We start from the raw sequence: 27,004 nt of genomic DNA, 5'->3' as shown, positions 1-27,004 counted from the left end.
AATTGAAGTCACCCTCAGGGTGGAGGAGCTACACATTATATTCCATCTGGGTAGCCTCCAATTTAATTGCATAAATATCGATTTTTATTTTTAATTTTTTGGTTGATTAAAAAATTCCCTCCATCTCCCCTCCTCTTCTATTCCCCATTCTGGCCCCTTGCCTCTTCTCACCTACCTATCACCCCTCCTGGTGCCCATCCTCCTTTCCTTTCTCCTATGGCCCACTTTCTTCTATCAGATTACTTCATCTTCAGCCCTTGACCTTTTCTACCCACTTGGCTTCACCTATCACTTTCTAGCTATCCTTTCCGCTCCCCCACCCACCTTTCATTGTGGTGTCTTCCCCCTTCCTTTCCAAACATGAAAAAGATCTCTGCCTGAAATGTCAGCTTTGTTCATTTCTATGGTTGCTGTCTGACCTGAGTTCTTACAGTGTTTTGTATGTGTTGCTTTGGATTTCTAGCACTTGAAGAATTTCATGTGTTTATAGTATGTAAGACCTGTCACAGAGTGACGGCTGGACTGGGACTCAATTATGAACTGAGTCTTATTGAAACAAGATATAATTATTGAAGTAAGATTTTATTGAAACAGGAAATAATGAGAGGTTGATGGGATCAATGCTAAAAAGGCTTTTTCTTGGAAATTCTGTAGTTTCATTGTAAGACTTTGTCTATTTCGAATTAAGAGGAGAAGAAATATATTTTCACTGTGATAATAAAAATACATTTCTCAATCATAAAGGATTGACCAATTGTTTCATTATATTTGAGACTGTCTGATCATTAAAAGAATCTGCAATATGATATCAGGCAAGAAGGTGCACAAAATGAAAGATCTATCAATGGTAAGAGTATGCACTTGTGTTTTGCACTAGGCAGGTGTTATTACCTGTTCACATTCTTCACCAAAGTTCATACTTTGAATATTCTGTCCACCCACTTAACTAGTTTTCAAAGTCTTTATGTCCTCAGTTCACTTTGTTACTGAATTCTGTAATCAGGAGATGTCAGTCTGCTCCATTGAGTAGTAGAGAGCCTAGCTGTGATCCACTTAGTATTAATAAATCTGCCAAAGTAAAATGGTGTACTTTTTCTGATAAAAGAAAAATGAACAAGTGCTGAAAATGTAAAATAAAAGCACTATTTCCTGGAAGCATCCATCAACTTGGGAGCATCTATGGAGAGGACATCAGAAATTGGAATAGTTGGAGGTGCATAGGATTTAAGAAGCATGAGGTGTGTAAAGTGCCAAGGGAAAGAAGGAAAGCTGTGTAATAACATGGAAAGTGCAAGAGGTTAAATAATTAAATGGATGGTAATTTGATAGAACAAAACCTCGGAAATGAAAAAGGAATGATAATCAAATGGACAAAAGAATTTGGAAAGAATGCTGAAAATACTCATTAACAGATTTTTTTCAATGATTCTAGGAGATATTAATGTACATAATTGGAGGTTCTCTCTATCAGACCTGTTAAATTTTGTTGGAATAATTTTGGAGGCCATGAATAGATAGGGCAATGAAAGAATGAAGCAGTGAATTAATCTGTCGGGCTCAGCGTTGAACTTAGACAGAATCAACAATCGATATTTTCACTACAACTTTGGCAACTCCAATCTCCTAGACTTGGGAGTCAACATCCCTTTGCATTTAGATGCTTGATTTCCTGACCAATAGACTGCAATCAGTAAGCATCGGCAGCAACATCTCTGCCATATTGATGTGATTTGCTGTTGATTATCCTCTGGTTTCCCACAAATCTGCATCTTCAGCCTCCTCCTTTTCTTCATATACTCTCAACTGGGTGGCCAGATTCTGCTCCAACTTCGTCTATAAGTTTGCAGATCAGAGCTCTGCAGAGGGCCAAATCTCAAATAACAATGAGTCAGAGTGTAGGAAGGAGATAGAGAGCCTTGTCAAGTAGTGTCATGTCAACAACCTTTCCCCCAATGCCAGCAAAATAAATGAGCTGCTTATTGATATTAGGAAGGGGGTGGTTACATGCTCCTGTTTATATCAATGGTGCTGCGGTTGAGAGAACTGAGAGCCTCAATTTCCTAGGAGTGAGCATCACCTGTCTCGGTTCAACCATCTAGACACCATGTGCACCATTGCCTCTATTTCCTTGGGAGGATAAAGAAATTTGGTATGTTCCCTTTAACCCTCACCGATGTTTACAGATGCACAATAGAAAACATCTTATCCAGATGCATCACGGCTTGGTATGAAAGCTGCTCTGACTGAACCAGCAGAGATTTCTGGACACAGCTCTGTCTATCATGGAAACCAGTCTCCCCTCCATGGACTCTGTCTACATTTTTTCATTGCTTCTGTAAATCAACTGATGTAATCAAAGACCCCACGCAGTCTGGACAGTCTCTCTTCTTCTCCCCCCCCCCTCCCCCCCCCAAATTGGGCAGGGAATAGAACATCCTGAAATCCTATACAACCAGGCTCAAAGACAGCTTCTTGTATTATAAGACTAGTCAGCAGTCCCCAGTACAATACGATGGACTCTAGACCTCAGAATCTACCTTAATGGCTCATCTTATTGTCTTCCTGCATTGCACTTTCTCTGTAACTGCAACCTTTATTCTCTGCTGTTAGTGTTTCTTCCATTGAACTGCTGTGATGAAATGATCTGCTGGATGGCATGCAATGCCAAGTTTTTTTTGCTTGGCGATTCCTAATGATGCAGAGGCTCCCACTCACCTCACATCCAGCATATCATCCTTGGTCATTTCCATCACCAACTACATTTTCTCCTCCCCACCCCTTTTTGCCTTCCACAGGGCATACTCTCCATGACTGCCTGGTCCATTCACCCTTTCACACCCGTCCCTTCTTTACCCCTGGCACTTTCCCTTGCCCTCAGAATAGATGTAGCAGTTGTCCTTACCCCACCACCTCCAGCCTTGTCTCCTGTATTCAATGCTCTTGATGTTGCCTTCTCTACATCACCAAGACCAAGCACATACTCAGCGACTATTTTGCAGAACACCTATGCTCCGAACTCCCAGTTAGACCAGAAGACATAGGAGCAGAATTAGGCTATCTGGCCCATCGAGTCTCCTCCGCCATTCAATCATGGCTGTTCCTTTTTTTTAAATCTCCCCCTCAACCCCAGTTCCTGGCCTTCTCCCTGTAACGTTTGATGCCATGTCCAATCAAGAACCTACCAATCTCTGCCTTAAATACGCCCAACAACCGGGCCTTCACAGCTGCATGTGGCAACAAATTCCGCAAATTCACCACCCTTTGGCTAAAGAAATTTCTCTATATCTCTGTTCTGAAAGGGCGCCCCTCTATCCTAGACCTTTCAATATTCAGAGGGTTTCAATGAGATCCCCCCCTCATCCTTCTGAATTCAGCGAGTACAGACCCAGAACTATCAAATGTTCCTCATATAATAGCCCTTTCATTCCTGGAATCATCCTTGTTATCCTCCTCTGGACCTTCTCAAATCTTAGCACATCTTTTCTAAGATGAGAGGCCCAAAACTGTTCACAATACTGAAGGTGAGGCCTCACCAGTGCCTTATAAAGCCTCAGCATCACAACTTTTCTCTTGTATTCTAGACCTCTTGAAATGAATGCTAACATGGCATTTGCCTTCCTCACCACTGACTCAACCTACAAGTTAACCTTCAGGGTGTTCTGCACAAGGACTCCCAAGACCCTCTGCATCTCAGATTCCTGGATTCTCTCTCCATTTAGAAAATAGTCCACACATTTATTTCTACTACCAAAGTGCATGACCATGTATTTTTCACATTGTATTTCATTTGCCACTTTCTTGCCCATTTTCCTAATCTGTCTGTCCTTCTGCATCCTGTTTCCTCAACACTACCTGCCCCTCCACCAATCTTCATATCATCTGCAAGCAGCAACAAAGCCGTCTAAATCATTTACAGTATATACAGCATAAAAAGAAATGGTTCCAACACCAGCCCCTGCGGAACACCACTAGTCACTGAAAGACAAGCAGAAAAGGATCCTTTTATTCCCACTTGCTGCCTCCAACAAATCAGCCAATTCTCTAACCATGTTAGTAACTTTCCTGTAATACCATGGGCTCTTAACTTGGTAAGCAGCCTCGTGTGGCACCTTGTCAAAGGCCTTCTGAAAGTCCAAATATACAACATCTACTGCATCTACTTTATCTATCCCACTTGTAATCTCCTCAAAGAATTTCAACAGGTTCACCGGGCAAGATTTTCCCTGAAGGAAACCATGCCGATTTTGTACTATCTTGTCCTGTGTCACCAAGTACTCCATCACCTCATCCTTAACAGTTGACTCTAACATCTTCCCAAACACTAAGATCAGATTAGCTGGTCTATAATTTCCTTTCTGCTGCCTTCCTCCTTTCTTAAAGAGTGGAGTAACATTTGCAATTTTCCAGTCCTCTGGCACCATACCAGAGTCCAATGATTTTTGGAAGATCATTTTTAATGCCACCACAATCTCTAATGCTACCTCTTTTAGAACTCTAGGGTGCAGTTCCTCTGGTCTGGGTGACATATATATTTTAAGGTGTTTCAGCTTTTGGAGCACCTTCTCTCTTGTAACAGTAACTGTACTCACTTCTCTTCCTTCACACATGATAATATCAGGCACACTGCTAGTGTCTTCCACAGTGAAGACTGATGAAAAATACTCATTTAGTTTATCAGGCATCTCCTTCTCCCCTGTTATTATTTCTCCTATTTCCACCCTCATTCTTTTTTATTTTTAACATGCTTGAAAAAACTTTAACTATCCACTTTGATATTATTTGCTAGCTTGCTCTCATATTTCATTTTTCCCCTTCTAATGATTTTTTTAGTTGCTGTCTGTAGGTTTTTAAAAACTTCCCAATCCTCTATCTTCACACTAATTTTTGCTTTGTTGTATGCCCTTTCTTTTGCTTTTACAATAGTTTTGGCTTCCCTTGTCAGCCACAGTTGTACTATTTTACCATTTGAGTATTTCTTCATATTTGGAATACACAAGTCCTGCACCTTCCTCGTTTTACCCAGAAACACACACCATTGCTGCTCTGCTGGCATCCCTGCCAGCAGCTCCTTCCAGTTTACTTCGACTAACTCCTCTGTCACACCACTGTAATTTCCCTTACTCTACTGAAATACTGCTACATCAGAGTTCACTTTCTTCCTATCAAATTTCAAGTTGAACATAATCATATTGTGATCACTGGTTCCTAAGGGTTCTTTTACCTTTAGCTCCCTAATCGCCTCTGGTTGATTACATAAGACCCAATCCAGTGTAGCTGATCCCCTAGTAGGCTAAATGACAAAACTGCCCTAAAAATCTATCTCTTAGCCATTCAATAAACTCACTCTCTTGAGATCCATTACCAACCTGATTTTCCCAATTGACCTGCATGTTAAAATCTCCCATGACTACCATAACATTGCCCTTTTGACTTGCCTTTTTTATTTCCTGTTATAACCTGTGGTCCACCTTCAGCCTCTGTTGGGAGGCCTGTATATAACTGCCATCAATGTAATTTTACCCTTGCAGTCTCTTAACTCGATCCACAAGGATTCAACATCTTCTAATCCTACTTACATCTTTCTACTGATTTGATGCCATTCTTTACCAGTAGAGCCACACCACATTCCCTGCCTACCTTCCTATTCCTCCTATATAATGTGTAACCTCGTACACTTAGATCCCAACTACAGCCATTCTTCAGCCACGATTCAGTGATTGCCACAACATCATACCTGGCAATCTATAATATTGCAACAAGATCATCCACCTTATTTTTTTATCCTACACACATTTAGATACAACACCTTGAGTACTATATTTGCTATCCTTTCTGATTCTGCATCCCTAATGATTTGATACTCAGCCTGCTGGCTGCAACTAAGTCCTATCATCTGTCTGCCCTTCCTGACAATCTAACTGCACACTACCTTTACCTTTTTACCATCCGTCCTATCCTGAGTACCTTCACTCTGGTTTCCCCCCTGCCCAGCCAAGTTAGTTTAAACCCTCCCCAACAGCTCTAACAAATGTGCCCGCAATAATATTGGTCCCCCTTGGGTTCAGGTGCAACCCGTCACTTTTGAGCAGATTATTCCTCCCCAGAAGAGAATCCCATTATCCAAGAACCTGAAGCCCTGCTTCCTGCACCTGCTTCTCAGCCATGCATTTATCTGCCAAATCATTCTGTTTCTACCTCACTGGTACATGGCACAGGCAGCAATCCAGAAATTATTACCCAGGAGGTCCTGCTTCTCAGCTTTCTACCTAGCTTTCTAAATTCTCTTTTCTGGACCTCATTGTTTTTCCTTCCTATGTCATTGGTACTAGTTGTAGACATTTCAACTCCCCTTCCCACTCAGATCTTTTCATCCTGGGCCTCCTTTGCTGCCAGGATGAAGTTCAATGCATACTGAAGAAGCAACATCATTCAAGCCATGAATGTTGAGTTTTCCTTATATATGTTAAGGATGGAAGAAATAAAGTCAATTTTAGGTAAATTCTCATTTTTGCTCACACTCACGCTCAGACTCAGACTCTCGCTCAAACACTTTTGCCCCTTTCCTGTCCTCCGATTTACCAGTCTTTCCCATTTTTGCTGCCGCCCTGCTCTCCCTTTTCACCCATCTTTGTTCCCTTCCACCTCCTGGCTCCATCCATCCGCAGGACCCCCTTTCTCAACCCTCCCCCCACGCCTCCCATCTGGTCCCAACTGTTTCCATTTTCTCGTAGTTCCCATTCTTAGCACCTTATCCGCATCCTGTTCTGGTAGTGCTTTTTGTTCCTGCTTATCTCCTTCCAGCAGCTGTTTTCCATCTTCACACTCCTTTCCTACTAACTACTTCCATTTTTTTTTCACATTTCTATCATTCACCTTCCACAGTCTTCCATCTCCACTGCCCTTCATTATCCGCTCACCTCCCCTGCCTGTCATTTCACTCTGCTCTTCCACCAATCCCCTCAGAATCCTTTCTTGCTTCTCCACTTCTCTCTATGTTGGCCATTGCACTCCTCTGTTCACAGTCCTGATGCTGTGTTCCTCCAGCTGATTATTGCTCCAGATTCCAGCTCTGCAGTCTCCAGTGTTCCAATACAACTCAGTGTTTATTCCTACTATTTTCTCAATTTCTTTTCTAATCCTCCATCCATGCTAAAATGTGACCCTCCATTTCTGTCTCTTTGTTTTATAAAGCAACTTTTTATAGTATCTTTTCAAATGTTTTCTGAAAATTCGAATGCAATTTAACCTCTGGTTCTTTGTTTGCTAATCAATGCGTTATTCCTTTGGCATTACTGTTCAGCAGCTGTTTTGTATTTTATAAATATTTTTCCCACTTTGTTCTATACCTGTTTAAAAAGGAATAATATTTTCAAAGAGTCTAAGAAAAGTACAGATCTTTTGTGTCTTTTAATATTTTCCAGTATTTTAAGTCCATGAAATTAGAATCTTTTGTAATTTGAGGGCTATCACTCTGTATAGGTGCACCAAATTCTTCTGGCTTGTCAAGTATAAATCAGTACTTTCCCACTGCTGGTTAATTAATCTACCAAAAGTAAAAGGTGTCAAAAAAATATCTGGGAGAGTCCAGAGATTTATCTTAAGTTACTTGCATGGTGATTGTCCGTTAAGTTGAATAAAATCTCAATTTTCTGATCAGCATTCTCTATTCTATTGTGCTGTCCTTAGAAAGGGAATCAACAAATTAACATTAGGGCTTCCTTTGTCCTGAGATGCTATACTTCTGATGTTATTCACCAAAGATGGCAAAATGTGCTCTGGGTTGCGTTTAAAAACAGTGATTACAAAATCAAGTGGTATAACTTGGTTCCTCAGTTTCACTTAACTATTTCCTTTCAAAAGCCACTAATTGTGAGAGAAGGAAATAATTAAATTGGTCAAAATGCTCAATATTTGGTGTAATAGTAGGTGTAAGAAATAAGCAACTGATGGAAGTTGCTTAAGGAAGTTTGGTGGCAGTTGTCAGCTAAAGAGCTTTGCACATCATTCTTATTAGCTTGCTTGTTATAAAAGTGACATCAAAATTTCTCGGGCTCCTATACAACAGAAAGTCAACCCGTGAGCAAAACAAACTGCTGGAACACTCAGTTGATCATGCGGCATCTGTGGAGACAGAGGGATGGTTGATATTTTTAAGTCGAGACCCTGTAAGGCCTTTTGATAGGAGAGGTAATAACTCTGATTAAAACAAGTTTTATTCATTTCATGCATTTCCTGCTCTTACAAGTTTTCAGATTACACATTATTTTCTGTGATTCTAGTTGGCCACTAGACAGCAGTATAACCTTGCTATACATCTAAATTTGAGAACCCGATCAGCTTCAGAAAGAACCAGCAACTCAAAAAATGTATATCTTTGACGTTTCTGTTGAGTGGCTGAACTAACGAATTTTGAGAACCCGATCAGCTTCAGAAAGAACCAGCAACTCAAAAAATGTATATCTTTGACGTTTCTGTTGAGTGGCTGAACTAACGAATTTTCAGTATTATCTGGCATTTCTCAATTTTAAGTGTGGCAATTTAGTTTTATGAAAAGGTGTATTTGCTTAAACTGGTTACAAGGGGGATGAAGTGAATCAAGTCTTTACTTGAATGGTAATTATTTTAAAGGATTGATTGTACAAAAATATACAAAATTTATCTTTTTTAAAATTGTACAGTTTGATAGGAAGACACCAGGAAATACAAGATTTTTTAAATACATTTTATCATAATCTAAGCCTTTGTTCAGCATATTAGTATGTTTTCACATTGTTGCTTTTTCACTTACTGGATATATCTGATTTACAAATCCAAAGAGTAGTAGAGTAAGGAATCACCTTCTTAATTTGGAAATCAAGAAGTTAAAAGGGGCCAATGAAGAAATCTGAAACAGATCAGAAAATAATGAAATCATTCAATAGGTTAGAAAACATGCATGGAAAGAGTTAATGTTTACTGCCAAAGATCCTCCTCCAGAATTCTGGGGAAGTGAATGTGCTACAAGCATTTTTTTCAGTTACAGATTATCTTGTACACCAGCTCTTTTTGATTTCCAGGGGAAAAAGTCTGAATCCTTTGGGCAACCTCTGGTAATCTTTCCATTACTAATGGGCATTACACAAGAACTGAATAAGGGTTATACATTGTACATTAGCCCCCATTGCTTCTATTATCTGTGTTCTGCCTTGCACTTTTTAAATCCAGGCCAGAGTTTTAAAAATGCTATCTTTATAAGGCCACTCCTTAGTCATTTTATTGGACAATAAACATCTATTTGTCATCTTATTTGTGTCTCAGTCGTTGGTTATATACAATTTAAAACGGCATCATATTTAATGGATTTTTCAGCATATCAAGATGGTTAATAATCATAGTTCAGTCTACAATACTGTACAAAAGTCTTCAGAACATATAGCTAGAATGCCTAAGGTTTTTGCACAGTACTGTAGTAATTTTATGTATTGAGTTGCACTGCTGCTTGACAAAAAAAAATGAATTTCATGACGTGACAATAAACCAGATTCTGATGAGGGTCTCTATTATGGACTAAGAGTGGGAAGGGGGAAGGGAGAGGGGAATCATGGTTGGGAAAAGAGGAAAGAAAAAGGAAGGGAGTGGGGAAAGCACCAGAGACTCATTCTGTAATAATCAATAAGCCAATTGTTTGGAATTAAATTACCTTGTCTGGTATCTCAGGGCTGAGTGCGACCCACCAGGCCCCTGGCCTCTCCTTCTCTGCCACCTGTCTGCACTCCACCCTCGCCATTCCAAACATCTTTAGCTCCTGCCAGACTTAGAAACTCGCTCTCCAGTACAAATACAGTACTGTGCAGAAGTCTGAGGCACCCTATATATGCATCAAATTTTTGAGAGCATCTAGAAATGTATGGCAGGAAAAAGCTAATCATCTTTGTTTACTGCCCAATGTAGATTATTGGTGATTTAGGTCAAGTAGACAATAGCCCTGTGATATTCAAGAGATCACTAATTAAAAATTATGTATGCAGGTTAAACTCTATCCTGTGTTCTGTTGATAGGATGTATTTCTGTTAATAAAAGGGTCCTATTCTGGCTGGCTGCTGGTTACCAGTGGAGTTCCACCGGGGTTAGTGTTGGGACCATTGCTTTTTATGACATATGTCAATGATTTGGACTATGGGATTAATGGATTTGTGGCTAACTTTGCCAATGATCCAAAGATAGGTGGAGGAGCGGGTAGTGTTGAGGAAATAGAGAGCCTGCAGAGAGACTTAGATAGTTTAGGGGAATGAGCAAAGAAATGACAAATGAAATACAATGTTGGAAAGTGTATGGTCATGCACTTTGGTGGAAGAAATAAATGGGTTATTTAGATGGGGAGAGAATTAAAAATGTAGATGCAAAGGGGCCTGGGAGACCTTGTTCAGGATACCCTAAAGGTTAACCTCCAGGTTGAGTTGGTGGTGAAGAAGACAAATGCAATGTTGGCATTCATTTCTAGAGCTATAGAATATAAGAATAGGGATGTGATGTTGAGGCTTTGTAAGGCACTCATGAAACCACATTTGGAGTATTGTGTGCAGTTTTGGACTCCTTATTTTAGAAAGGATATACTGACATTGGAGAAGGTTCAGAGAAGATTCACGAGAATGATTCCAAGAATGAAAAGGTTACCGTATGAGGAATTTCTGGCAGCTTTTGGGCTGTATTCCCTGGAGTTCAGGAGAATGAGTGGGGAGGAGGGGGGAATTGCATAGAAACATTCCGAATGTTAAAAGGCCTGAACAGATTAGATATGGCAAAGTTATTTCCCATGGTAGGGGAGTCTAGGACAAGGGGGCATTGAAGGATTGAAGGACATCCATTTAGGACAGAGATGCAGAGAAATTCGTCAGAGGGTAGTAAATCTGTGGAGTTTGTTGCTACAGGCAGCTGTGGGGGCCAAGTCGTTGGGTGTATTTAAAGCAGAGATAGATAAGTTCTTGATTAGCCAGGGCATCAAAGGGTATGGGGCATATGCAGGGGAGTGGGGATGACTGGAAGAATTGGAGCAGCCCACAATTGAATGGTGGGGCAGACTTGATGGGCCGAATAGCATACATCTGCTCCTATATCTCATGGTCTTATGGTCTAAATAGAACATAGAATAGTACAGCACAAGATAAGGCATGTTGGCCCACACTGTTGCTAGAGATACACCAACATAATGTGATCTTAATGAGGGTGTAAAACTTCAAGCAAATATCTTACCTGAATGACATAAATAGAATATCTAATTACTGTTGATGGCCTTTGAGCCAATAATTAAGTTGTTCAACCATGCTCAAGAAATACCTAACCCTTTAGTATTGCTTATGTAGTTCTTCCCTGTCTCATGTCCATTACAGCACAAGTCACAAAATGTATTCAGAAAATAACAAGCTCTAATAAGTAAGCTTGTTCTCTAATTAAGACAAGATAAAGTTGAAACTTCATCTGAAAATGATACTGTGATTACTTTTTGATTGAAATGGAATTTTATTAGTTGCATGGGGGTGAAGATCAGTTTGCTTGCAAGATGACACAGAAATTCTAGTATACTGCAAAGCATTTTTGTATTGATTGTGCTGGAAGCAAACTTCTGCAGTTTTCATCTGAGGGCCCCATATGAGAACCTTACCAACACTTCTGAAGGTTGCAAATGTAGCTGCCTTCTAATAAAACAGCCTTAACCTTGGTGTTGAAGCTTGCAGAAAATGCTGAAATTACCTGTTATCTCTCATTCTGTCACTAAATTGCATTGTGTGATACATAGAAATATTACAAAATGTGAGAGAATTTCCAGATTTTTTTTAAGGGGACTGTTCCTAAACCCTGTGTACAAAGGAAATCATAACTTTTTGAAGAGTTGACCAAAAAGATTGAGAGCAGGATGGTGGATGCTGTCTGAAAGGTTGGTCTGGAAGGTTAGACCACTGGGATCCAAGTTGAACTAGCCAACTAGATAAAAGCATTAGAAAGAGGAGACATGGGATTGAAAGCTATAGTATCATTGTGGGTGAAGTTAACAAACCGCAAGACCCTGATGGGAGTTATATACAGACCTACAAACAGTAGCAAAGATGTAGTCTACAAATTACGATGAGAGATAACATTGCCCTTTTGCCATGTATTTTTAAGTTAGTCATGGGGTTTTCAATATGCAGGGAGATTGGGGAAAAATTAGGTTGGTCCAAAGACACAGAATCTGTACAATGCCTACAAGGCAAACAACAAAGCAAAAAATCAGTGGGAAGACAGAGGATTGGAAAGCTTTTAAAACCCTGCAGATAGCAACTAAAAGAATCATCAGGAGGGAAAAACCTGAAATATGAAAGTAAGCTAGCAAACAATATCAAAGTGGATCGTAAAAGCTTTCTCAAGTATAAGAAAAAGAGCTGAGAGTGGATATAAGGCTACTGGAAAATGAGTCTGGTGAAATAATAATGGAGGCCGAGGAGATGGCATTGAACTGAATGAGTATTTTGCATCAGTCTTCACTGTGGAAGACACTAGCAGTATGCCAGATGGGATCCAGAGTGATAGGCCTGAGTAAGGAGAAAACAGAAATAAATCAAAAACAGCGTGCAACAGAGATGATAGAAAGGACAGGCAGGAGATGAGGCATAATCACAGCCAGTGGGATGAGTTGCAGGGCAATAGAGGCCTGGTGCAGTTAAAACAGAAAGCAACAAATACTGGACTGGAAGTGTTATATCTGAATGCACGCAGCGTAAGAAATAAAATGGATGATCTTGAAATTCAGCTACAGATTGGCAAGTATGATGTTGTGGCCATCTTTGAAACTGGGCTAAAGGGTGACTGCCATTGGGAGCTGAGTGTCCAAGGATATACGGTGAATCGGAAAGTTAGGTTACTAGGCAGAGGGGTGGTGTGGCCTTGTGTATAAAAAAAATTAAATCATTAGAAAAGGCTGACATAGGATCAGAAGGTGTAGAGTCTCTAAGGGTTGAGTTAAGAAATGGTAAGGGTAAAAGGACCCTAATGGCAGTTGTATACAGGCCTCTAAACAGCAGCTGGGATGTGGATTACAAATTGCAGCAGGACATAGAAAAGGTGTGTCAGAAGGACAGTGTTATGATAATCATTGTGGATTTTGTCATGAAAGTGGATTGGGAAGACCGGGCCAGTACTGGACCTCAGGAGAGAGAATTTGTAGAATGTCTAAGGGATGGCTTTTTAGAACAGCGGGTTGTTGAGCCCACTAGGGGATCGGCTGTGCTGGATTAGCTGTGCAATGATCCGGGGGTGATGAGAGAATTTAAGGTTAAGGAACCCTTAGGGAACAGTGATCACAATATGATAGAGTTCACTTTGAAATTTGAGAAGGAGAAACTAAATTCCATTGTTTCAGTATTTCACTGGAATACAGGAAATTACAATGACATGAGAGGGAAACTGGCCAAGGTTGACTGGAAAGGGACACCAGCAGGAAGGACCGCAGAGTAGAAATAGCTGGAGTTTCTGCAGAAAATGAGAGAAGTGCAAGACAGATATATTCCAAATAAGAAGACATTTTTGAATGGAAGAAGGACATTACCATGGCTGACACGTGAATTCAGAGCCGAAGTAAAAGCAAAAGAGAGGGCATGCAAGGAAGCCAAAGCTAGTGGGAAGATAGAGGATTGGGAAGCTTTTTAAAAACTTGCAGAAGGAAACTAAGAAGGTCATTAGGAAGGAAAAGATGGATTATGAAAGGAAGTTGGTGACTAATATCAAAGAAGATACTAAAGCTTTTTTAAGTATATAAAGGGTAAAACAGAGTTGAGAGTAGAATTAGGACCAGTAGGAAATTACACTGGAGATGTTGTAATGAGAGAGGCAGAGATGGCAGAGGACATGAATGCATATTTTCCATCAGTCTTCACAGTGGAAGATATTTGCAGTATATTGGACATTCAAGAGTGTCAGGGAAGTGAAGTTTGTACAGTGAAAATTACGACCGAGAAGCTACTCAGAAAGCTTAATGGTCTGAAGATGGATAAATCTCCTGGACCTGATGGAATGCACCCTCGGGTTCTGTAGAATGTAGCTGGAGAGATTGTGGAGGCACTAACAATGATCTTTTAAGAATCAATAGATTCTGGCATTGCCTGTTAAATCCGCGCAAGAGGCTGAGAGCGAAGGAGCAAGGAATCTCAGAGAGAAGCCTTTTTTTTTTACTTGCTGGGGGAAAAGAGGCTAGGCTGCGCAGGCATATGACATAGAGCGCCAAAGGTTTAAGAAGGCGTCCTCCATATACAGCAGGCAGCAGAGGAGAGGGAGCAGAGTGGAACAACTTTGGCTTAACAGGCTTCGGTGTGAACTAGCAGAGGCAAGGGTAGGTTCCGGTAAGTTTTGTTTTGTTTAGAGTAGAGAGAATGCCAGGCAGGATGTGGAAATGCTCCTCTTGCAGGATGTGGAAAGTCAGGGAGACAAGGGCAGGCAGAGCAGGGTACCCCCATGGCCATTCCCCTCAACAACAGGTAAACCGATTTAGATACTGTTGGGGAGGGGTGACTTATCTGGGACAAGCTGCAACAGCTGGATCTCTGGCACTGTCTGGTTCTGCAGTGCAGAAGGGAGGGGGGAAGAAGAGGAGGCTGGTAGTAATAGGGGACTTGATAGTTAGAGGTACAGACCTGTACAGAGGTACAGGTTCTGTGGTGGTGACAGAGACTCCCGGATGGTTTGTTGCCTCCCGGGTGCCAGGGTCAGGGATGTCTCTGATCGCATGCACAGCATTCTGAAATGGTAGGGTGATCAGCCAGATGTCATAGTACACGTCGGTACCAATAACATAGGAAGAAAGAGTGAGGATGTCCTGAAGAGTGAGTATAGAGAGCTTGGTAGGAAGTTAAAAAGCAGGACCTCGAGGGTGGTAATCTCAGGATTGCTACCTGTGCCACATGCCAGTGAGGGTAAGAGTAGGATACTCTGGAGGATGAACGCATGGCTGAGGAACTGGTGTAGGGGGCAGGGTTTCAGATTTCTAGGTCATTGGGACCACCTCTGGGGCAGGTGGGACCTGTACAAGAGAGACAGGTTACACCTGAACTACAGGGGAACAATATCCTTGCAGGGAGGTTTGTTAGTGCTATTGGAGAGAGTTTAAACTAGATTTGCAGGGGGATGGGAACCAGGGTGACAGAGCATATAGCGGAGCAAGGGTGAAAATAAATGATGATAAAAGTTCATACAAATTCACAAATAGAAAGTTTGAGTGTAGTGGTAATAATCTTCTGAGGTGTGTCTGTTTCAATGCGAGGAGTATTGTGGAGAAGGCAGATGAGCTGAGGGCATGGAAATTGTAGAGGAGGAGGTGCTTGCTGTCTTGAGGCAAATCAGAGTAGATAAATCCCCAGGACCTGACAGGGTATTCCCTCGGACCTTGAAGGAGACTAGTGTTGACATTGCAGGGGCCCTGGCAGATATTTTTAAAATGTTGGTATCTATGGATGAGGTGCCAGAGAATTGGAGGATAGCTAATGTTGTTCCATTGTTTAAAAAAGGCTCTAAAAGTAATCCGGGAAATTATAGGCTGGTACGTTTGACGTCAGTAGTAGGAAATTATTGGAAGGAGTACTAAGAGATAGGATCTACAAGGAGTCTACTGGGAATACAGATACATAATTCCCTAAAAGTGGCGTCAAAGGTAGATAGGGTCGTAAAGAGAGCTTTTGGTACATTGGCCTTTATAAATCAAAGTATTGAGTATAAGAGTTGGAATGTTATGGTGAGGTTGTGTAAGACATCGGTGAGGCTGAATTTGGAGTATTGTGTGCAGTTTTGGTCACCGAATTACAGGAAGGATATTAATAAGGTTGAAAGATTGCAGAGAAAGTTTACAAGGATGTTGCCGGGACTTGAGAAACTGAGTTACAGAGAATGGTTAAATAGGTTAGGACTTTATTCCCTGGAGTGTAGAAGAATGAGGGGAGATTTGATAGAGGTGTATAAAATTATGATGGGTATAGATAGAGTGAATGCAAGCAGGCTTTTTCCACTGAGGCTAGGGGAAAAAAAAACCCAGAGGGTATGGGTTAAGGGTGAAGGGGGAAAAGTTTAAAGGGAACATGGGGTGGGGGGCTTCTTCACACACAGTGGTGGGAGTGTGGAATGAGCTGCCAGATGAAGTGGTAACTGTGGGCTCACTTTTGACATTTAAGAAAAACTTAAGACAGGTACATGGATGAGAGGGGTATGGAGGAGATATGGTCCAGGTGCAGGTCAGTGAGACTGGGCAGAAAAATGGTTTGGCACAGACAAGAAGGGCTGAAGGGCCTGTTTCTGTGCTGTAATGTTCTATGATTCTACTGGATGACTGGAAAATTGCAAATGTTACTCCGCGATTTAAGAAGAGTGGGAGGAGCAGAAAGGAAACTATAGACCTGTTAGCCTGACATCAGTGGTTGGAAAGTTGTTGGAATCGATAGTTAGAGATGAGATTACGGAATACCTGGAGGCACGTGACAAGATGGACCAAAGCCAGCATGGTCTAACCTCCTGCAATTTTTTAGGAAATTACAAGCAGGGTAGATAAAGGAGATGCAGTGGATATGGTGTTCTTGGATTTTCAGAAGGCCTTTGACAAGGTGCCGTACAGGAGCCTGCTTAGCAAGAGAAGAGCCCATGGAATTACTAGCATGGGTGGAGCATTGGTTGATCGGCAAAAAGCTGAGAGTGGGAATAAAGGGATCCTATTCTGGCTGGCTGCTGGTTACCAGTGGAGTTCCACAGAAGTAGGTGTTTGGACTGCTGCTTTTTATGACGTATGTCAGTAATTTGGACTATGGAATTAATGGATTTGTGGCTAACTTTGCCGATGATCCAAAGATGGGTGGAGGAGCGGGTAGTGTTGAGGAAACAGAGAGCCTGCAGAGAGACTTAGATAGTTTAGGGGAAAGGGCAAAGAAATAACAAATGAAATACAATGTTGGAAAGTGTATGGTCATGCACTTTGGTGGAAGAAATAAATGGGTTATGTAGATGGGGAGAGAATTCAAAATGTAGAAATGCAAAGAGATTATGCAGGATACCCTACAGGGTTAATCTCCAGGTTGAGTTGGGAGTGAAGAAGACAAATGCAATGTTGGCATTCATTTCTAGAGCTGTAGAATATAGGAGCAGGGATGTGATTTTGAGGTTCCATAAGGCACCTGTGAGCCCACATTTGGAGTATTTTGTGCAGTTTTGGGCACCATATTTTAGAAGGGATATACTGACATTGCAAGAATCTGAAGATTTGCGAGAATGATTACAGGAGTGAAAGGGTTACCGTATGAGGAACATCTGGCAGCTCTTGGCCTGTATTCCCTGAAGTTCATGAGAATTTGGGGGGGGGGGGGGGCACATCTCATAGAAACATTCTGAATGTTAAAAGGCCTGAACAGATTAGATATGGCAAAGTTATTTCCCATGGTAGGGGAATCCAGGACAAGGGGGCACAACTTCAAGACTGAAGGGCGCCCATTTAGAACACAGATGCAGAGAAATTATTTTAGTCCGATGGTGGTAAATCTGTGGAATTTGTTGCCACGTGGCTGTGGAGGCCAAGTCTTTGGGTGTATTTAAGGCAGAGATAGATAGGTTCTTGATTAGCCAGGGCATGAAAGGGTATAGGGAGAAAGCAAGGAATTTGGGATGACTGGAGGAATTGGATCAGCCTTGATTGGCATGGCACACTCAGTGGGCCGAATGGCTTACTTCTGTCTCTTATGGTCTTATGTTGAAGGGTGTGAGGGAAGAGAAGTGAGCATAGATACTATTAAAAGGGAGGAGATGCCCAAAAAGCTGAAAGACTTAAGGTACATAAGTCACCCAGGCTAGATGAACTGCATCGTAGGATCCTGAAAGAGGTAACAGTAGAGATTATGGAGGCATTAGGAGTGATCATTCAAAAATCATTGACTCTGGCATGGTGTCAGAAGAATGGAAAATTGTAAATGTCACACCACTCTTTAAGAAAGGAGGATTTCAGCTGAAAGCAAGTTATAGACCAGTTAGCCTGGCCTCAGTGGCTGGGAAGATGTTGGAGTCAATTGTTAAGAATGAGGTTATGGAGTACTTGGTGATACAGGACAAGATAGGATAAAGTCATCATGGTTTCATTAAGGAAAAATCTTGCCTGACAAACCTGTTGGAATTCTTTGAGGAGATTACATGTAGGATAGATAAAGGGGTTGCAGTGGATGTTGAATGTCTGGACTTTCAGAAGACCTTTGACAAAGTGCTAAACTTGAGGCTGCTTACCAAGTTAAGACCACGTGGCATTACAGGAAAGTTACTGGCATGGTTAGAACATTAGCTTATTGGTACAAGGCAGCGAGTGGGAATAAAAGGATCCTTTTCTGCTTGGCTGCCAGTGACTAGTGGTTCTGCAGGGGTCAGTGTTCGGACCGCTTCTCTTTATGCTGTATATCAATGATTTAGGTGATGTAATAGATGGCTTTGTTGCCAAGTTTGCAGATGATACGGAAATTGATGAAGGGGCAGGTAGCGTTGAAGAAACGGGTAGGATGCAGAAGGACTTAGACAGATTAGGAGAATGGGTAGAGAGTGGCAAATGAAATAGAATGTTGGAAAATGCATGGTCATGCGCTTTAATAGTAGAAATAAATGTGCAGACTATTTTCTAAACAGGGAGAAAATACAAAAATCTGAGATGCAGTGGGACTTTGGAGGCTTTGTGAACACCCTAAAGGTGAGGAAGGCAAATGCAGTGTTGACATTCATTTCAAGAGCTCTTGAATACAAGAGCAGGGATGTGTTGCTGAGGCTTGATAGGTACCAGTGAGGCTTCGCCATGAGAACTGCAGACAGTTTTGGGCTCCTCATGTAAGAAAAGATGTGCTGGAATTGGAGATGGTTCAGAAGAAGGTCACAAGGATGTTTTGCCTGGTGGGGGAATCTAGGGCAAGAGGGCACAACTTCAGGATACAAGGGGCATCCATTTAAACTGGAGTTGCAGAGAAATTTCTTTAGCCAGAGGGTGGTGAATTTGTGGAAATTATTACCACAGGCAGCTGTGGAGGCCAGGTCATTAGGTGTATTTGAAGTAGAGCTTGATCAATTCTTGATTGGACATGGCATAAAGGTTATGAGGAGAAGGCTGTGGAGTGGGGTTGAGGAGGGGGAGAAAAGGATCAGCCATGGTTGGTGGAGCTGACTCGATGGGCTAAATGGCCTTATTCTGCTCCTGTGTCTTATGGTCTTAAGATTGCTTTTTAGGACAGCTCATGGTTGAGCTCACTAGAGGATCAGCTTTTGTAGATTGGGTGTTGTGCGGTGAACTGGAATTGATCAGTGAGTTTAAGGTCAAGGGAACCCTTAGTGGACAGTGATCATAGTATGATAGAATTCACCCTGCAGTTTGGAAGGGAAAAGCTAAAATCATACTGTATACTGCCTTATATATACCCAATGACTTGGTCTCCACAGCAGCCTGTGGCATCAAATTCCACAGATTCCCTGCTCTCCAGCTAAAAAAATTCCTCCACATATCTATTCTAAAAGGACGCCTTTCTATTCTGAGACTGTATCCTCTGGTTTAAACTCACTCACTATAGGAAACATTCTCTCCACATCCACTGTATCGAGGCCTTGCAATGAGGTCACCCCTCATTCTTCTGAATTCAAGTGAGTCGAGGTCCAGAGCTATCAAAAGCTCCTTGTGTAACAAGCCTTTCAATCCCAGAATCATCTTCTTAAGCCTCCTTTGAACCCTTGCCAATATCAGCACATCTTTTCTTAGACAAGGGCCCCAAACCTGTTCATAATATTCTAAGTGAGGCCTCAGTAGTGCTTTATAAGATTTCAACTTTAATCCTTTGCTTTTATATTCTTGTCTTCATGAAATGAATGCTAACATCAACTTAACATGCAGATTAACCTTTCAGGAATCCTGCATGAGGACTCGCAAGCAACTTTGCACCTCAGATCTTTGAATTTTCCTCTATTTAGAAAATAGTCTACACTTAGTTTTGTCATCTAACTCATTAACGTATAACATAAAACGAATCAGTCCCAACACAGATCCCTGTGGAACACCACTAGTCACCAGCAGCCAACCAGAAATGGTTCCCTTTATTTGCACTCTTTGCGTCCTGTCAATCAGTCAATGCTCTAGCAATACTGGTATCTTGAATGGATTGTTAGCTTGACAAAGGCATCTGTAAATCCAAGTGCACAATATCCACCAATTTTCCTTTGTCTATCCTGTTTTTTATTTATTCAAAGAATTCCAACAGATTTGTCAGGCAAGATTTTCCTTAAGGAACCAATGTTGGCTGTGGCCTATTTTGTCATGTGCCTCCAAGTACCCCAAAACTACATCTTTAATGTTCTAAAGGCACTTCTATGCAACCTCCAGTTTCCTCGGCTGTGTAAGTCTCGGAAAGTCATTCTCCTCTCACCAAACTCATGAGATTGAGATGGCTCTCCCACCTCAAACCCTGATTTGTGTGGATGCTGTGTAATTAGCTACTCTTTTGCAAATCAGTGCCACGAAATAACAGCACACCACATATGATTCAAGGAAATTATGGTTCGTAAAGAAAAATAAAAAGGGCCCATTTTAATTAAACAGTCAAATATGCTAAAGTTGGAGCTCAAAGTTTCATCATAATCACCGATCCTCGATCGATCGATCTAGCCCCTGATTTTGTTGAATTACAGTCCCCTCTGGGTCAATTCTTCTCTCTTCATCTCTCGCCGAACAAAAGCCCCAAGTCCAACTTCAGTGTCCCTCACCAGAGAAACCTCCCCTCAGCTTTACCATCCTAATTGGATGACACACATTTCTCCTGATTTCTTATCTTCAACAATAACCCAAACAAGCTGAAAACAGAACAGACTGCTCTTACAGAACTGCTAAATGAAATACATACAGCATAACAGTAAAAATATGAACCAAGACATTACATCTAAAAATATTCTAAAGGTTCTTTCATCCTGCCATGGCTGACAAGAAGTCAAAGCCAACATAAAACCCAAAGAGAGGGCACATAACAGCAAAAATTAGTGGGAAGTTAGGAGGATTGGGAAGCTTTTAAAGACCAACAGAAGGCAACTAAAAAGATCATAAAGAAGAAAGAGATGAATACAAAGGTGAACTAGCCAAAAGTATTAGTGGATACCAAAAGTTTCTTCAGATATATAAAATGTGAAACGGAAGCAAGAATAGCTGTTGGAACACAGAAAAATGGGGGCAGGAGTGTGTGAAGTTGCCATTACTAGGGAGAAGGTACTCGGGGAAACTGAAAGGTCTGAAGGTAGATAAGTCACCTGGACCAGATGGTCTACGCCCCAGGATTCTGAAAGAGGTGGCTTAAAAGATTGTGGAGGTATTTGTAATAATCTTTCAAGAATGAATTGATTCTGGAATGGTTCTGGGGGGCTGGAAAATTGCAAATGTCACTCCACTCTTCAAGAAGGGAGAGAGGCAGAATAAAGGAAATTTTCGACCTCAGTGGTTGGAAAGATGTTGTATCGATGTTCAGAATGTGGTTTCAAGGTGCTTGGAGGCACATGATGAAATAAGCTCTAGTCAACACAGTTTCTCTAAGGGGAATCTTGCCTGATAAACCTCTGCTGTATCTATTGTCTTGTTTATTATTTATTGTAATGCTTGCACTGTTCTGTGTACTTTATGCAGTCCTGGGTAGGTCTGTAGTCCTGTGTAGTTTTTGTGTTGGTTTATGTAGTTCGGTGTAGTTTTTGTATTGTTCACGTAGCACCGTGGTCCTGAAAAAGTCGTCTCATTTTTACTGTGTACTGTACCAGCAGTTATGGTCGAAACGACAATAAAAAAGCAACTTGAACTAAATCTGTTGAAATTCATTGAAGAAATAACAAGCAGGATAGACAGAAGAATCAGTAGATGTTGTGTAATTGAATTTTCAGAAGGTTTTTGACATGGTTACAGGAAAGATACTAGCATGCATAGAGCAATAGCTGATTGACAGGAGACAATGAGTGGGAATAAAGGGGGCCTTTTCCAGTGACTAGTGTTCTGCAGGAGTCGGTATTAGGGCTGTTTCTTTTTACATTTTATGTCAGTGATTTGGATAACAGAATTAATAAGTTGTGGCCAGGTTTGCGGACTATAATAAGATAGGTGGAGAGGGAGGTAGTGTTGAGGAAGCAGAGAAGCTACAGAATAGACAATAGACAGTAGGTGCAGGAGTAGGCCATTCAGCCCTTCTAGCCAGCACTGCCATTCACTGTGATCATGGCTGATCATGCACAATCAGTACCCCATTCCTGCCCCTCCCCATATCCCTTGAACCCGCTATCTATAAGAGCTCTATCTAATTCTCTCTTGAATGTATCCAGAGACTTGGCCTCCACTGCCTTCTGGGGCAGAGCATTCCACATATTCACCACTCTCTGGGTGAAAAAGTTTTTCCGCATCTCTGTTCTAAATGGCCTACCCCTTAGTCTTAAACTATGGCCTCTAGTTCTGGACTCACCCATCAGCGGGAACATGCTTTCTGCCTCCAGTGTGTCCAATCCCTTAATAATCTTATATGTTTCAATCAGATCCCCTCTCATCCTTCTAAATCCCAGTGTATACAAGCCCATTCGCTCCAATCTTTCAACATATGACAGTCCCGCCATTCCGGGAATTAACCTTGTGAACCTACGCTGCACTCCCTCAATAGCAAGAATGTCCTTCCTCAAATTTGGAGACCAAAACTGCACACAGTACTCCCGGTGGGGTCTCACTAGGGCCCTGTAGAGCTGCAGAAGGACCTCTTTACTCCTATACTCAATTCCTCTTGTTATAAAGGCCAGCATGCCATTAGCTTTCTTCACTGCCTGCTGTACCTGCATGCTTACTTTCATTGACTGATGTACAAGAACACCTTGTACACCTCATTGTACTTCCCCTTTTCCTAACTTGACTCCATTTAGATAGTCTTCCTGTTCTTGCCACCAAAGTGGATAACCTCACATTTATCCACATTAAACTGCATCTGCCATACATTTGCCCACTCACCCAACCTGTCCAAGTCACACTGCATTCTCATAACATCCTCCTGACATTTCACACTGCCACCCAGCTTTGTGTCATCGGCAAATTTGCTAATGTTACTTTTAATATCATTAATGTATATTGTAAACAGCTGAGGTCCCAGCATCGAACCTTGCGGTACCTCACTGGTCACAGCCTGCCATTCCGAAAGGGACCCGTTAATCGCTACTCTTTGTTTCCTGTCAGCCAGCCAATTTTCAATCCATGTCAGTACTCTGCCCCCAATACCATGTGCCCTAATTTTGCCCACTAATCTCCTGTGTGGGACTTTATCAAAAGCTTTCTGGAAGTCCAGGTACACTACATCCACTGGCTCTCCTTTGTCCATGTTCATAGTTACATCCTCAAAAAACTCCAGAAGATTAGTCAAGCATGATTTTCCCTTCATAAATCCATGCTGGCCGGGACTGATCCTTCTACTACCTTCCAAATGTGTCGTAATTTCCTCTTTTATAATTGACTCCAGCATCTTTCCAGCCACAGACGTCAGGCTAACCGGTCTATAATTCCCTGTTTTCTCTCTTCTTCCTTTTTTGAAAAGTGGGACAACATTAGCCACCCTCTAATCAGCAGGAACTGTTCCTGAATCTATAAAACATTGGAAAATGATCACCAATGCATCCACGATTTCTAGACCTCTTTAAGTACCCTGGGATGCAGACCATGAGGTCCCGGGGACTTACCAGCCTTCAGACTCAACAGTCTATCCAACACAGTTTCTTGCCTAATATAAATTTCCTTCAGTTAATCCTTTACCCTAGTTCCTTTGGCCACTGTTACATCTGGGAGATTATTTGTGTCTTCCCTAGTGAAGACAGATCCAAAGTACCTGTTCAACTCATCTGCCATTTCCTTGTTCCCCATAATAAATTCACACGTTTCTGTCATCAATGGCCCCGTTTTGGTCTTAACTATTTTTTTGCTATTCACTTACCTAAAGAAGCTTTTACTATCATCCTCTATATTCTTGGCTAGTTTACCTTTGTACCTCATTTTTTCTTGGCGTATTGCCTTTTTTGTTATCTTCTGTTGCTCTTTAAAAGCTCCCCAGTCCTCCGGTTTCCCGCTCATCTTTGCTATGTTATTTTTCTTTTATTCTCTTATCTTCTCTTTTATTTTTATATTGCCCTTTACTTCCTTCGTCAGCCACGGCCGCCCCTTACTCCTCTTAGGATCTTTCTTCCTCTTTGGGATGAACCGATCCTGCACCTACTGCTTTATTCCCAGAAATACCTGCCATTGTTGTTCCACTGTCTTCCCTGCTAGGGTATTGTTCCATTGAACTTTGGCCAGCTCTTCCCTCATAGCTCCATAGTTCCCTTTGTTCAACTGTAATACTGACACATCTGATTTTCCCTTCTCCTTCACAAATTGTAGGTTAAAACATATCATATTATGGCCACTACCTCCTAATGCTTCCTTTACCTCGAGGTCCCTGATCAAATCCGGTTCATTGCACAGCACTAAATCTAGAATTAGCTGCTCCCTGGTAGGCTCCAGTACAAGCTGTTCTAAGAATCCATCTCGGAGGCACTCCACAAGCTCCCTTTCTTGGGGTCCAGTACCATTCTGATTCTCCCAGTCTACCTGCATGTTGAAATCCCCATGACATTACCTTTGTGACTTGCCAATTTTAACTCTTCATTCAACTTACACCCTACATCCAGACTGCTGTTTGGGGGCCTGTAGGTAACTCCCATTAGGGACTTTTTACCCTTAGAATTTCTCAGTTCTATCCATACTGACTCTACATCCCCTGATTCTATGTCCCCCCTCGCAAGGGACTGAATATCATTCCTCACCAACAGAGCCACCCCACCCCCTCTGCCAGTCAGTCTGTCCTTTCGATAAGATGTATATCCTTGAATATTCATTTCCCAGGCCCTGTCCGCTTGAAGCCGTGCCTCTGTTATTCCCACAACATCGTACTTGTGAATTTCCAACTGAGCCTCAAGCTCACCTACTTTATTCTTTATACTTCGTGCATTCATATATAATACTTTTAATTCATTACTCCCCTCTCCTTTCATATCAATTCCTATTTCACTTGGCCATACTGTATGATCTCTTCTTGAGCTTTCTACTCCGTTGATTCTGTTGTCCTTTTTAACTTTTCTTATTTTCACTTTCCCTTTAACTCCATCCTTATATTTCCAGTTCATCCCCTCCCCCACTACTTAGCTTAAACACATCCATGTTGCAGTGGCAAACCTGTCTGCCAGAATGCTGGTCCCCCGCCTATTAAGGTGCAACCTGTCCCTTTTGTACAGTTCATCCCTACCCCAAAACAGATCCCAGTGGTCCAAAAATGTAAATCCTTGCTTCCTGCACTAGTTCCTCAGCCACACATTCAGATCCATTATCTCCCTGTTCCTGCCCTCTCCAGCACAAGGAACTGGAAGCAAACCAGAGATAACAACCCTGGAAGTCCTGCTTTTCAGCCTTCTTCCAAGTTCTCTGAAGTCCCGCTGCAGAGTGTCCTTCCTCTTCTTCCCGATGTCATTTGTGCCGACATGCACTACCACTTCCGGCTGTTCACCTTCACCCTTGAGGATTGCCTGCAATTGGTCTGTGATGTCCTGGATCCTAGCACCAGGGAGGCAACACACCATCCTTAAATCTCGCCTGTTGCCGCAGAAACCCCTTTCCATACCTCTTACTATGGAGTCCCCTACTACCACGGCTCTTCCTGATGTCTGTCTCCTCGGCTCTGCTTCTGCACCAATTTTCGGCTCGCAGACCTGTCCGCCTCTCAGACTGGCAATATCTTCTGTCCTGACAGCTTCCAAGAGGGTGAACCTGTTTACGAGAGGTACATCCCCTGGGGTCTCCTGTACTTCAAGCATCCTTTCCTTCCTCATAGTTGCCCCCTTTCTCTCTTCCGGTATCCTCGGTGTAAAGACCTCACTTGTAGGCCCTGTCCAGAAAACACTCGTTTTTGCGGATAAACCTGAGGTCATCCAGTTCTTTCTTCAGTGCTGCAACATGCTCCTTCAGAAGCTGAATCTGGACACACTTTCCACAGCTGTAGCAGCCGGGGGCACCATCAGTGTCCCTGACCTCCCACATCATGCACACAGCACACTGAATCAGCTTAGCGGTCATGTCTTCACTCTCTCCAATTGTGCCTGGCGTAGTCTCTTCCCTCAGCCTCCTCGCCAAAGACTGGCACTTTTCACATCAGGCACTTCCCTCGACCAGGCAGCTTCCCGACAGGCCAGATAGAACTTCATTCATGAAGAACAGTTAGATTGGGAGAGTGGGCAAATAAGTGGCAGATATGGAATATAGTGTCCGGAGGTGACTGGTTATGCATTTTGATAGAAGAAATGAAAGCATAGACTATTTTCTAAATGGACGGAAAATTCAAAAATCTGAAGTGCAAAGGGACTTGGAAGTCCTCAGGCAGAGTCCCTAAAGGTTAGTTTTCAGGTTGAGTCAGTCGTGAGGAAGTCGTGCAATGTATGCATTCATTTTGAGAGGACTAGAATATTAAAGCAAGGATGTAATGTTATAAGGCAAAGGTGATGTCTGACTTGGAGTATCGTGAGTAGTTTTGGACCCCTTATCTAAAAAAGGATGTGCTGACATTGGAGAGGATCCAGAGTAGTGGTCACCAACCTTTTTAAGCCCAAGATCCCCTACCTCGGCCTTAGTGAAAGGCAAGATCGACCAAATCGGTTAGTCACACACATGCACAACAAGCAGAAAAGACCGGAGGTAAAACCCCACAACCCGGAAGTAGAATTAATGTATGAACACCAGGGGTCACCACCCTTTTTTTGCACCGCGGACCGGTTTAATATTGACAATATTCTTGCAGACCGGCTGACGGGGGGTGAGGGTTAATCATGATCAAAATACAGCGATATTCAAAGGAGGTTCATTATGTCCAGTCTATTCTGCAATTTAGTTTACGTGGCTCTCAGCACTTAGCTTCTATCCCACTTCCTCAGGTTTTTTCCGCTG

General features: G+C 42.0%; 2 protein-coding genes across 6 annotated transcripts in view; one reads left to right on the top strand and one right to left on the bottom strand.

The window, feature by feature from the left end:
* The window catches only part of caska (calcium/calmodulin-dependent serine protein kinase a), a 411,874-nt gene that overhangs the window by 178,816 nt on the left and 206,054 nt on the right, over positions 1-27,004 (top strand). The window lies entirely within an intron of this gene.
* Positions 1-27,004, bottom strand: part of gpr34b (G protein-coupled receptor 34b) — a 56,476-nt gene that overhangs the window by 17,409 nt on the left and 12,063 nt on the right. The window contains exon 2 of one of the 2 annotated variants that reach the window (XM_059968273.1): positions 8,789-8,884. The gene's annotated coding sequence lies outside the window, so the exon portion shown is untranslated. The remainder of the gene's footprint in view (positions 1-8,788; positions 8,885-27,004) is intronic. The other variant, XM_059968274.1, reaches the window with a different exon arrangement.

Source organism: Hypanus sabinus, chromosome 4, assembly GCF_030144855.1.
Source record: "Hypanus sabinus isolate sHypSab1 chromosome 4, sHypSab1.hap1, whole genome shotgun sequence".
In the NCBI taxonomy this organism is placed as follows: Eukaryota; Metazoa; Chordata; class Chondrichthyes; order Myliobatiformes; family Dasyatidae; genus Hypanus; species Hypanus sabinus.
The sequence above is the reverse complement of the archived record's forward strand: the minus strand, read 5'-3'. Positions and strand labels throughout refer to the sequence as shown.